Genomic DNA, 11,963 nt, shown 5'->3' with positions numbered 1-11,963 from the left:
TATGTTATTTTATGCTTTATTATTTCTATAAAAGTTTAACTGAGAATCCAAATCTCTGGACACAAATTTCAGTGATTTGACAGGAATAAAATGTATATGGCAACTCTTTTTCTGTCTCACCGTTTTAAATGTGTGATATTAAGATCATTTTATCTATTCAAATATCAATAATACTACAAACTACTCATAGCTAATTTAAAAAAGGAAAAAATAAATCAAAAGTGCTAATTGCATATGACAATGGATGTTTTGAATCAATAAAATCCTAATTAGCATTTTTTTTATTCTTTCTTCATTTTTTTTTAAATTTACACCTAAAAATCCTCAAAGATGCACAATCTTGCCACATAAATTATATATGTGTCATGTTTAGTAATATGAGGTATATTCATACAATACGAGATCAGTTGCCTCAAAACATCTCAGAATTGAATCCATGAATTTCAGGACATTTATTTTAGTCAGGATTATTCATCTTCGATCACGTCTCTAAAAGTTATAAAACTTTTTCAACATTAGGAACTTTACGTTTAAATGTCCACAATTCTTAAACTTTTGATGAAAAAGTCCTAACATTTATTTTATACCAAGACTGTAAATAAATAAATAAATAAATGACCATATAATAGGCACAATAGATCACTTTTAATTATTTCAAATATCCTCACACCTACTAATGAAAAAATGTTGTAACGAAAGATTAAATATTTTATGTCGTTATATCACTTATATACTAAATGCATTTATACGACGAAATTCACGGAATGATTACAATGAAGTCCTTTGTTATCTTTGAGAAGTTGAGGATTTGCTGCTTAAAATGCATTTTACTTTTAATTCACCTATGAGAGAGGGGATAATATAAGTTCTTGTCTCAATGGGGACAAGTGCTTGTCCCGTACTGTACAATTTTTGCACATTCTTAATCTTACCGGATAGATGCAGCTAGCTGAATGTAAACCCTACTTTAGACAGAAAGGGTGAATATGGCCTGATTTTCAAAGTTTACTTCGCTTCTTTAACAGTTAAATAATGCTATCAAAATAAGACTAACATTTGACAGATTAATTGAAATCTTATTAACTTTGTTAAAGAACGGGATCCATCACTAGATTTAAACCCTGTTTTAGAGATACTTGAAACGTCCTGTGGTTTTATTTCATTCAGTAACATTGATGTTTCATCATGAACCGTATTATCCTCCATATTTAATTAAAAAAATTATATTTATAATCTATATATATCTAGTATTCGAATTGTTATTTGAGGGACAACAAGTACAAGCTTCGATAATTTAAGTCACAGCAAGCATTTGAACTCACCACCTCGTAGAGAACATTTGATCGAACATGGCATGATTAAATGTCTTCCATTTATTGAAGCTCCTTTTTTTGCACTCAATATAGATCCATGAAATGATATTTCTAATCAGCGATCTCCTATGATTAATGCATCATCCACAATGCCATCAAGGCGTCGACACGATTATAAAGGAATTAGTTTTATGTAAATGACTCCAAATGGTCAAATAGGAAAAATATCGATTAAGTCTATTTTGATTGGTCTGGAGATATTCAAGATATTTTAAAACGACTTGCGTTTGGCTGGTTTTTGTATCTTTAAGATTTACTATTTGGCATGTATAAGAGGGTTTCTGTAAATTGCATCTTGTATACTTGTTGGTGCTGTCGCAGCTTGTTTATTGGTAAGCCATTTTTAAATTGATTATTAAAATAAGTTACTGAACTTGTTATTATATATATATATATATATAATATATATATAATGTGCGTGATGAACATCTGTCTATATAACTAAAAGCCGTCTTTTGAAATAATCTACCATCGTTTTGATGTTATATATCGGAATTGGTAATGAGCCTGCTATTGCTTTTATCTGAACTACTACAGTGTTCTCTTCACATTTGTTGAGTGTAGTAAAGTTTAATAAATATAGGAGTAAATTAAATTGTTCTAGTTAAAATTCTAAAAAAATTAACTACTTTGCATTAGTAGAAGTAATTGGATGCAAAATTATTCGACTAACAAAAAACTTATTGTTATGAAAAAATATTTATTATAGTTTTAATATTAGTTATAATATTTAAGCTGAACTTTATAGAAATATTAATCTACATCAGCTTGTAATTCTTTAGATATTTTTGAAAATTAAAATTAATAAATAAAAGAACTGAACGGCACCATCCGAGTGCAAAAAGTGAAAAGTTGGTGTAGACAAGACACTTGCTATATTAAAATGCTTGAACGGATTTTCTGAACATAATTCTATTTATTTAGTAAAGTGTAAATATGCTAAAGAATATTTGGAAGGGCGTTACATGATTTTGTAAAATGACCGATTTGGGTGCTTCCGCCGAAGATATTCACACTAAGAACCTTCTTATAATAAGCCGGCTAAATAGGTTGTATATTGTCATATTTTGAATCCAGCACCCTACTGATTTATTTTGAGCAAATTTTCAGTTACTTCTTGAAGGTTACGAGGAACTATTTGTCACAAATCGTTTGAATATACACAGCATTTAAGCATAGAATTGGTGATTGCAACTTGTTAAATTAATTGAAGGGATAGAAAGGAAGTATAAAAAATCGAGTCAAGGTCTTGACTTTGTATTTTAGAATCTTATTGCTTGTTAAATATGTCTTAATCGATTTTGTTTTGATTTCAAAATTCTGGCTAATTTTCTTGATCTGTTATGCTGAAATTCACAACTTAGTAGCCTTAATTGCTCAAGCAGTTTAATGTATGAACGTTTTCACTAAAAAATTTTAAATTACAAAGAATTTAAAGAATCCAAATTCCAATAGATAGTATTTGTAACAGAATACCGTACTGTGCAGAATGCCATAAGTCTTCTTAACCCACTTTATTTTAACTGAAGATGGTGGCTAATTTTCTTAATCTAGTATCCTTAATGTTTCAATTAGTGCAGGGCGTGGAGTTTTATCTGAAAAATTAAGAATCAAAAACCAAATCAATTGCAAAGAATCAATCAAGAATCTAATTTTTTTTCTTAAAACAGAATACCGCAATGTACGAGAAACACAAATTTTCTAAATGCCGTATTCAAATTAAAAATAAGCTTCAAGTTTTCATTCCAAAAGCTGTCAAATTTTTTAAGCGGAAGAAATTTTTCATTTTAAAATAAAAGAAATGACTAAAAGGATAGTGCTTCATGTGTTGTAGATAAAACTAGTAACACATGCTATAATAAAGATGTATTTTTATTGAAGCTCTAGACATGAATGGCGAAAAAAATAAATGCAAAGCGAATGAGCAGTAGTGAAACTAATGTAGATTGATAAATCTCAATATTCTGCGTATTGGAAAGTTCTGAAATATTATCGAAGATGTAAACACCGATTATACTAAATCACATTCATTTTCTACATTTAGAAACATTCCACAAATTTAAAAGGTTCATTTTAATGCTTTGGCTACAATTTTTCCCGATAAATTAATATTAAAATTTCATCAGTTGTTTGCGACTTTGAAAGGTTTTGACTATGTTTAAATTGGAACCAAAATGCATTATTACTGTTAATATAAAACTTTCTTACACGTGTTTCTCTTTTCTTGCAGAAATTCTCAATGAAAGTCTTGAATCTGTATCTCTATATGATTTAAGATGGATTACCAAATGGCTCTTCCATTAAAATTCTAATTGGGTGTTATCTGCACAGCGTAATTATGGAGAAACTGAAACATCGTATTCCTTGCAATGTATTAATGCATGAAGTAACTTTGATTTTCAAGGTGAGAAACTAAGATGTTTCTTTTTTGGTTATTTTAAGGTGGGTTTATTCTCCCAATTCAAGAAAATAGATATTTAAATCCAAAAAATATCTAGAATATTTGCAATGAATTTCTTGAGCACTCGAAAAGTAGAAACCATTCATTTACCTTCTATTTGTAAACACTTCTGAATATTCGGTTACGAAACGTATCGGATTTTAACACTCTATTCCGGAAATTTCACTGAAAGTTCGTTGTTAATTCAATAGTTTCTTAAAAACGATTGGTTTTTCTACATACTAAAGAAAGTAAGAAACATTTACTTCAATTTGTTATGAAATTTTGTAGTCCGAACAAGCGTAATGATCAATAATCCTGTCGCCGTTTCAAGCAATTCACTTGGAGGAGTAACTCGAAAAATGCTAATATTTGGCGATGGTTTATGAAATTTGAGCCAAGCTTACGCTTTTCGATTCATTTGGTTTTCTCTTATGGTATGGTATGAAATTCTCGGACAGCATACTTAAAACGAATAAATCAAATTATCGTGGAGTACAATACTGAAATTCATAAATATCTTGATGAAAGAAAATTCGGACACTTCGCATAAAGCATAATTTTTTAATCTAATGATATGCTCGTAAATCTTATAAAAACAAATAGAATATTAAATAGAAACCAAATCGTTCCAAAATACGAGATTTGTTGGTGAGAAGTGTACTTTAAGGACTCTTATTTGGAATTCTTAAAATCCAAATTTCATTACTCGTATTCCAATCACATTTGCTTCAGACGAGTCCTTGTGCAAGATATGCCCTTGTAAATTTTTTTGAAATCGTGATTGACTTAATTCTATTTCATGTATGGTGTCCTATGAAGCACTCATTCTCAAATGTTTCCCTTTAGATTGAATACTTCCGGTTTAAAATGCGAAGAATCACCAACAATTTCAAATGGATTGGAGATTTCATCCTTGGAGCTTCGAAATGTTCCGTCCACAAATGGGAGTGCAACGAATTAATGGTAAGTTTAGAAAAACTGCGTAATACAATTGGTCTTTGCAAATATTTTTAAGACTTAGAAATTCAAATTCCTCTTGAGATGGACTAGATCAATAAAAAGTTCGAGTGGTAAACATGGTACGAATATTAAGGTCAGGTAGTCTCCTAAATAAGTGAACACTAATTTGCTTACTCGTATTTTGAATGAAACGGCAGAAACGATGCCTAGATGTTCAGTATATTTTCGTCTTGAATATAAAGCGAGTAGTAAAGAAAGCGACGTATTAGCCGTTGCTTACTTTTAAGAAATCAACTTAAATGCTTTTTCTATAAACGCTTTTTTGATGCTGACAATCCGTTGTCTCGTGAAGGTTTCTATTATAGACTGGGCCTTCATTAAGATTCATGAAATATGTTCCAATATTAACACGAAAGGAAAATGAAATTTTTAGGCTGGATTTGGGCGGTCTTCAATATGTGTACGCAATTTACCGAGTTATTGGTAGACTTTAAATGCCAATGAAGCTAGTAACACGAAATTAAGTAATTCGCGAGTGATGCGAGATGTACTGTGGCTGTTATTGGGTTTTAAATAGTGAAATTCTGCGTGAGACCACTTCACATTAAAGGCTAGATTCAGTCGCCTTACTTCCGAAGTAACAAAGTGGAGCTATTTTCAGAACCTAGGCAATCCAAAATACGAGTCTTCCTCTAATAAATTGACAAATTTATGATCATATTATAAATTTAGTTAGACCCGTTATTTCAAAAACATGTGCATAATCCGTTAATATTAATTGCTTTCGGCTATCTGCTCTGTCTGTAATATTGGTTTAGTTTAGCTTAGTTTCAATTAAATCTGTTAAATATAGTTTTAATAGTTTTCCTTCGCGTAATTTTTTAATCGTCGAATTCCGATACATTAAACTCTCTTCTAATAGCATTATACCAATTCTATTGACTGTATATATAAGCAATCTAAATAGTTTCGTGGCATAACTTAACACAAAATCTGCTTTGGAACATTCGCGTGAGTATGGTATCGCTCTTCATTCCTCAGTCGAACTGTACAGATGAACAAAATTTATTGATTGGCTTTCGGTAATGGAAGAATTTTCCGTTATGAAATATTTGATATGAAGGTGCTTTGAATTTCATAACATTAAAAACAATTTAAAATCTAAAATGTTACTTCCTAGAATTCATTGAAGGTACCATGGAAAATGAAATATTACCTAGTATTTACATGAAAATTCTGAAATCATGAAGCACATCCTTACAGAGTACATTTGTTCTAATTTCGAGAACTCTAGATTGCTCTCTATTTTTTGGTATATAAACACATGGAAATCCCTGTATTGGTATATTGATGGCTCATGAATGTTTTAAAACATTTAAAGCTATAGTGTTTACGAATACAATAAGTGAATTGAATGAAACGAAGAAACCTTGCAGAAGAGCTAAATTAAATGTTAGTATTTTTGTCAAAGACGGGTTTTGGCTTTCTCTGGCCATTGGGTTGCTTAATCAACCCGTCTACCATCATTTGTGGTTATTTAGCAATTCTTTCTGCTTCAAATATTTAAATTTTCAGTGTGAAGTAAAGTAATGCAGTGCAATATCAATAGCCGAATCGATTATCATAATGAAAACGTTGCCATTAAAATCGATAAAAAATTGAAAACGTTATTCATTATGATAAAGATTTAATCCTCGCTTACTAAGTTAATATACTTATCCTGGCACATTCAACGCGTTTGTCTTTTATGTATAGAGAATGCTCCCCAATGTTAACAAGTTACTTGTTAGCAATATTTAAAGGCATATGATTGGAATGTTTCTTTGCCCATGAATTGGAATTGAATTGTAAGCAAATAACACTTGACCCTTCACATATTTGAAATGCGTTAATCGGTTTAGGATTAAAAGCTGGTATTGTCCAGCTGATCATCTAATATTGTCATAAGATTTGTTTATCTCGTGCACGACATCGAATATTTAGCACACTCGTTCTAACGAGTAAAACGTTCCCTTAGTTTAGCATTGCGTAGAGACCAGAAAATAAAAAAAATTAACATATTGTAACTTTTCTTTGACATCAAAGTAAGTTTCGTAACTTTCTCAAGAACATTGCGAATTTAGAAATAAAGTGGACATAAACCATATGAACTGCAAATTTCAGAACTTTCAGTTAAATGCAACAATAAATTTTGACTTCACGCTCTTAAGTAGGACAAAGGACTTGGATATACAAGTAGATTGGAGTTAATTTCAATTAAAATTGATCTTTTCGCTTAAATCGATTTAAAAATACGATTTTAGTAATTGGGTGCACGATTTTAGTTTCTGAAAGAAAATAAAATGCTGTTGTCTACATAGTGACAAATTTGAATAATCAACTGAAATAGTAAAATAGTCCATTTCTAATCATCTTGTATTAGGTTGTCTAGATATTTAAACTTCTGCAGTTGGTTTTATTCCCCATGCATAAATTAGATATTTGACACATGGCTTATATTTACGCTATGTAATAAAAGTTCACTATGCCTTAATTTCATTATATTCATCAAATAAATTTCTTTCCAGGTCTCCCTGTGCACTTCATTCAGCAAAGTTCTCAATACTGATCGAAGTTTGTCTTGACGTGCGCCCTGGAAATTCATAAATATTCTGGAACTCAAATATTGTCAATTGGATGGTGAAAACTAAATATTGAAACATCATATGCTTGGATGATTTTGGAAGTCATGTTACAGGATCGTATTTAAATCGACACAACAGAGGAGCCATGAATCAGTTGATGAGCTATATAAATTGGTCTTTAATGGTCAGTTCTTTTCAAGCTTGTACACTTCCAATTAAAATTAAATATGTAATGAATAGTAAATTCTCATACTCCGATGTGAAGGGAACTTCAATTCACCTAGTCGAAAAGTTTTAAATTCTCTTTAAAAAATAAGCATAATTATAGGCGTATTTCAAATTTTAGTCGTTTCAAATGAAACGGACATTCATTAGGAATTCCCGCTCTTTACATTGGTTGGAAGTTAATGATAGCTTGTACCCATGTCGCGTTCCTGTTACGGGTCAAATCGGTATCGGAATATAAATTATCAACGCGGATCTCCTGCAATCTTGCAGTAAATTACTAAAGATACATTCTTTGAATATCTGTTGCTATATCTGAAATCGAGATAGCAATATCTACAGAATTCTTCATATGGTTCTCTCTGCATGCATCAACATTTTATTTTTAGCTCATTTGACTCGCACTCGTGGTTATCGGTATGGAACTGAATTGATTAATGTATTAACCATTAATATTTCGGAGTTGTCTTGTTCCATACGAAATGCAGTCTTTCAAATAGATTTTACGATTAGTATACGATTAATCTCGAGTGAGTAAAATGTTAAGTGCATCTGAAGTATTTTCGAACATACCCACTATAAAAAAATTGTGGCTTTTATCGGAAACAATTCAATTATTTTTAACGAATTTCCCATTATTTCCAGATCTCGTTCTTTATTCTGAAGTTAGATTGACTATAGGTTTTTACGAATTCTGATCCCTAAAAATGCTCCTTCCTAAAACTTCAAATTGGAAAGTGCTTTTCAAAAATTGCTTACGAGAATTTTAATATAGAACGTCTAAAATCGGTAACATGCTAAATATAAAGTCGCTGTACCTTAGCAACACGACTTTCAGAGTGAGGTCTCGTACTGTTAATTATGTGGCATCTGTCGTTTATCAGAAATCGGAAAATATATTCATAATTAAACGGTTGAATATAAGATTATAATAAGACTAAAGTCTTAAAATATATAGCATAATAGTTAGAAGCGTAGCAATAAACGTTGGTTTTTCGGCAGATATCAACATTAATCCCTTCACCTCGACAGATGACTCGCTTATCTTATTGTTTAAGGACGCTACTCGAGGACCCTCACACATAGCTTTGCTTGGTAAAGAAATTCTATGCTCGGCGATACTATTCTTTCTTTAAAAAAACTCGGCATCTGAAATATCGCTTGTAAGTTTGAAGATTAAAGTGTGTGAATATAAGTTTCATACGCTAAATTGTGTGTGCAATCATTTTAAGTTAGAAGCAAAGACCTAACAAAGACCGCTACAAAACGCCTCGCGTTGCTGATTGTTTCACGAGAAACGGCCTCTAGGACAAAGGGTTAAAAGTAGAAATTGCACTGAACTGACTCGTTGTAGGTGGTTAAAGCGATCAAGTAAGGGTTGAGAAATGAAGAGGTTGGGATGGAGGTGAACACGTTAAGTAATATGCTGGTCCCTGTATACTTTCCGTCTAGGCTGCTCGGGACCGGTGGTCTAAGCGGAAGTATCGGTCCCCAGGGATCCGGTACTTAACGTGTTGGCGATTTGGGTTGGTAGAAAATTGGGAATGCATAGTCTTTTAATTTAATGACAGCTTGAGTGGGATTTCTAGTGAATGAAAACGGATCAGTATGAAGAGGGAGGGTTTGAACCAGTTCAGTGTAATTTATACTTTAACCCTTTGCCCTAGAGATCGTCTTCGTGCGGACGAACCAGCAACTCGAGACGTTTCGTAGCGCTCTTGGTGAATTTCTTGCCTCTAACTTGAGATGATTATAAACACAATTTAGCGCATGAAACTTCAATATTCACACACTTCATTAATCTTTAAACCTGCAGGCGAGATTTCAGATATATGCTGAGTATTTAAAAGAAGCGATAGTTTTCGCCGAGCATCAAATTTTCGCACCAAACTGGTAAGCGCGAGTCGTCTTTCGAGTGTTGACATGAAATCGTGTGAATGAGTAGACTACATTAATATGCAAGATTCACAAATGTGTCTATGGGTTCCGGTTTTCCGTATAGGTTCCGTTTATAGGACGTTCCGTTTTTCGTAAGTAATTTATACATACTTCGTTTTTACCATTTAAGGATTTGTTTGATATAAATGCTAGTATCTATTTAGAAAACGCCTTTCAAAATTTTATCTAGGATTGATGCTCGAAATCTTGTATTGTAAAGGGAATGCTTATAACTTAAATTATACTTTTTATTATATTTTACAATAGGTTGCGTTTAAACGTCTTAACTGCAAATGCGTAATTCTTTCGTTTTAAAAAAAAACTAATTCGAGAACGAGTTGAAGCTTAAATTCTAACGCTTCCGATATTAACTTCAAAACTTACTATAGCTTAATTATCGAGACAATTCTTCTAAATATATCTTCTACGCTTACTAAGTTCAGAATTTAATTTGGAAAGAAGTATTAAAAATGACTAACAAGGCAATTTTCTCTAACCGCACTAGTTTTGTTAAAATTGTATCGTAATTACTTTTCAAGCAATCAATTTAAATTTTAATAGGAATAATAATGGTCAATAAAATACTTAAGTAAATTAAATTCCTTCTTTATACTTATTTTATTCTTCTGATATTCCAAGAAACAATTGAATTCCAAATATTTCTGTAAAATTTTTAATTGCCGCTGATTATAACTTTGTAAACCTACCGGTTAACTTTGATATCGATTTTATTTCAAGACGATTTACTGAATTCTTGCACCATTCGATTGCTGCTCGTTCATTTGGAGTAATTAAAAGTTTTCGGAAATGTCCGTTTCATTTGAATAAAGTTGCGATTTGAAAATCCAACTTGTTCTGATATATTTCGTCACCATATAGTTGCAATTAAATTGTCAATTTTCGGCACGTAAAGAGAATGCATCATTTAATCAAATTAACTTTTTGCACACGAAATGACTCCCATATTCTAAACTTTTACTTCAGGGTGTCGCGTGACTTACAACTCACGATTAGAAGATTCAATGAAAATTCAATGTTGAAGTTCCCTTATTTTAAACTTTTGTAACTTCTGAACTTCTAGTAATGTTAAAATTAGTTGGTAGCTTATGAAACGTTAATATTCTGCAAACTTGTCAATCGTGTTTTAAAGGATAATTTAATTTTTATAAACATGTGTACAAGAGTAATCTTCCATTTTATTATTGAAGTATTAATATTGAGTGGAAGCACGAGCACAATTAAGCTTTTCTTGTAATTGTAGCATTTTTATATCGCAATTGAATATTAAAATTTTAGTAGCGTAGATTTCAAGCTGGAAGGTGTATGGTTTCATCTTTCCTGGATAAATATTCGGGGTTATTCAGTTTCTCAAAGCCTTCTAATGGATGTCCAAATAAACAATCTGATATGAATTCTGAATTTCAGTTCGCTTTTCTTGACGTTTCTCAAAATCAAGTTTAAATTGTTTCATGCTCAAGTCGCCTGTTTCTGAATGTAACCTTCCCGGCATGGTAAATCTGAATTTCTGAATATAGTAACTAGCTTCGTGAACGAAACTGAAATACTAAAATTTCTCCAATAACAATGTCTCTTGTTTACAAAGAAAATTCTGGATCAACTGTAAGAATACGAGTATAGATTAAAAGAAATTTTTCTCGAACCTCTATATCCCCCCCACCCCCTCAATTTCCTGCTAACTGAAAATACTGCAGACCAGGGGTTAATTTTAATTTGGACCAAACGATGCAATTTCAGTTTAGGGCACTTATTTCTGAAATTCAAAATCGTTAGATTAACTTATAATGATATGCATCCCAACGTCCACAAACATTATGTACAGCATTTATCAGGACCAATATCGTACTAAAATGCAGTTTTAAGAATTGCATTTGATTTTCTTAACCTGAATGCAACTTGCAAGAAAATATAAAATGAAACGTCGTTTAACTGTTGCGAAAATGAAACTGCACGTCTTAAATACCTCCCAATAAACTCGTATGGCCACCTAGCCAAGCGCATATTTCAAATGTATAAATTTGATAAAATATATAAAACCGCAGTTGCTGCGAAGCAATTGAAATCCTAATATCGTAAAATCTGAAAAATCAAACTAGTTTCTATTTAAAATGTTTCCTCCAGACAAGTGCCGTCATATCCGATTGACACATATACGAATTTCGGGAGTCTTTCCGATCCGTATTAAGTTTTTACGTTGTGTAATATGGCTTAAATCTGATGCAGACAAGCAGGAACCGAAAGAATTTCTTAATCTCGGTCATCTCCCTCTCCTGTACTGGAACTTGTTCATAGCTTGCCGGCAAAGCTAATGGATCAACTTCCGCTTTTAAGAAATATGAAACATTTTGATCGGATGCCTGGCCAACATCGGATCAAAATGTT

General features: G+C 31.8%; 1 long non-coding RNA gene across 1 annotated transcript; it reads left to right on the top strand.

The window, feature by feature from the left end:
• The first annotated feature begins 1,635 nt into the window (after positions 1 to 1,635).
• Positions 1,636 to 8,734, top strand: LOC129961266 (uncharacterized). The gene is made up of 4 exons (XR_008783778.1): positions 1,636 to 1,705; positions 3,604 to 3,777; positions 4,663 to 4,779; positions 7,344 to 8,734. It is a non-coding gene; the product is annotated as an uncharacterized LOC129961266 (long non-coding RNA).
• Positions 8,735 to 11,963: the final 3,229 nt, after the last annotated feature.

This window comes from Argiope bruennichi, chromosome 2 (assembly GCF_947563725.1).
Source record: "Argiope bruennichi chromosome 2, qqArgBrue1.1, whole genome shotgun sequence".
In the NCBI taxonomy this organism is placed as follows: domain Eukaryota; kingdom Metazoa; phylum Arthropoda; class Arachnida; order Araneae; family Araneidae; genus Argiope; species Argiope bruennichi.
Note: the sequence above shows the minus strand (reverse complement) of the source record. Positions and strands in the feature narration are given on the sequence as shown.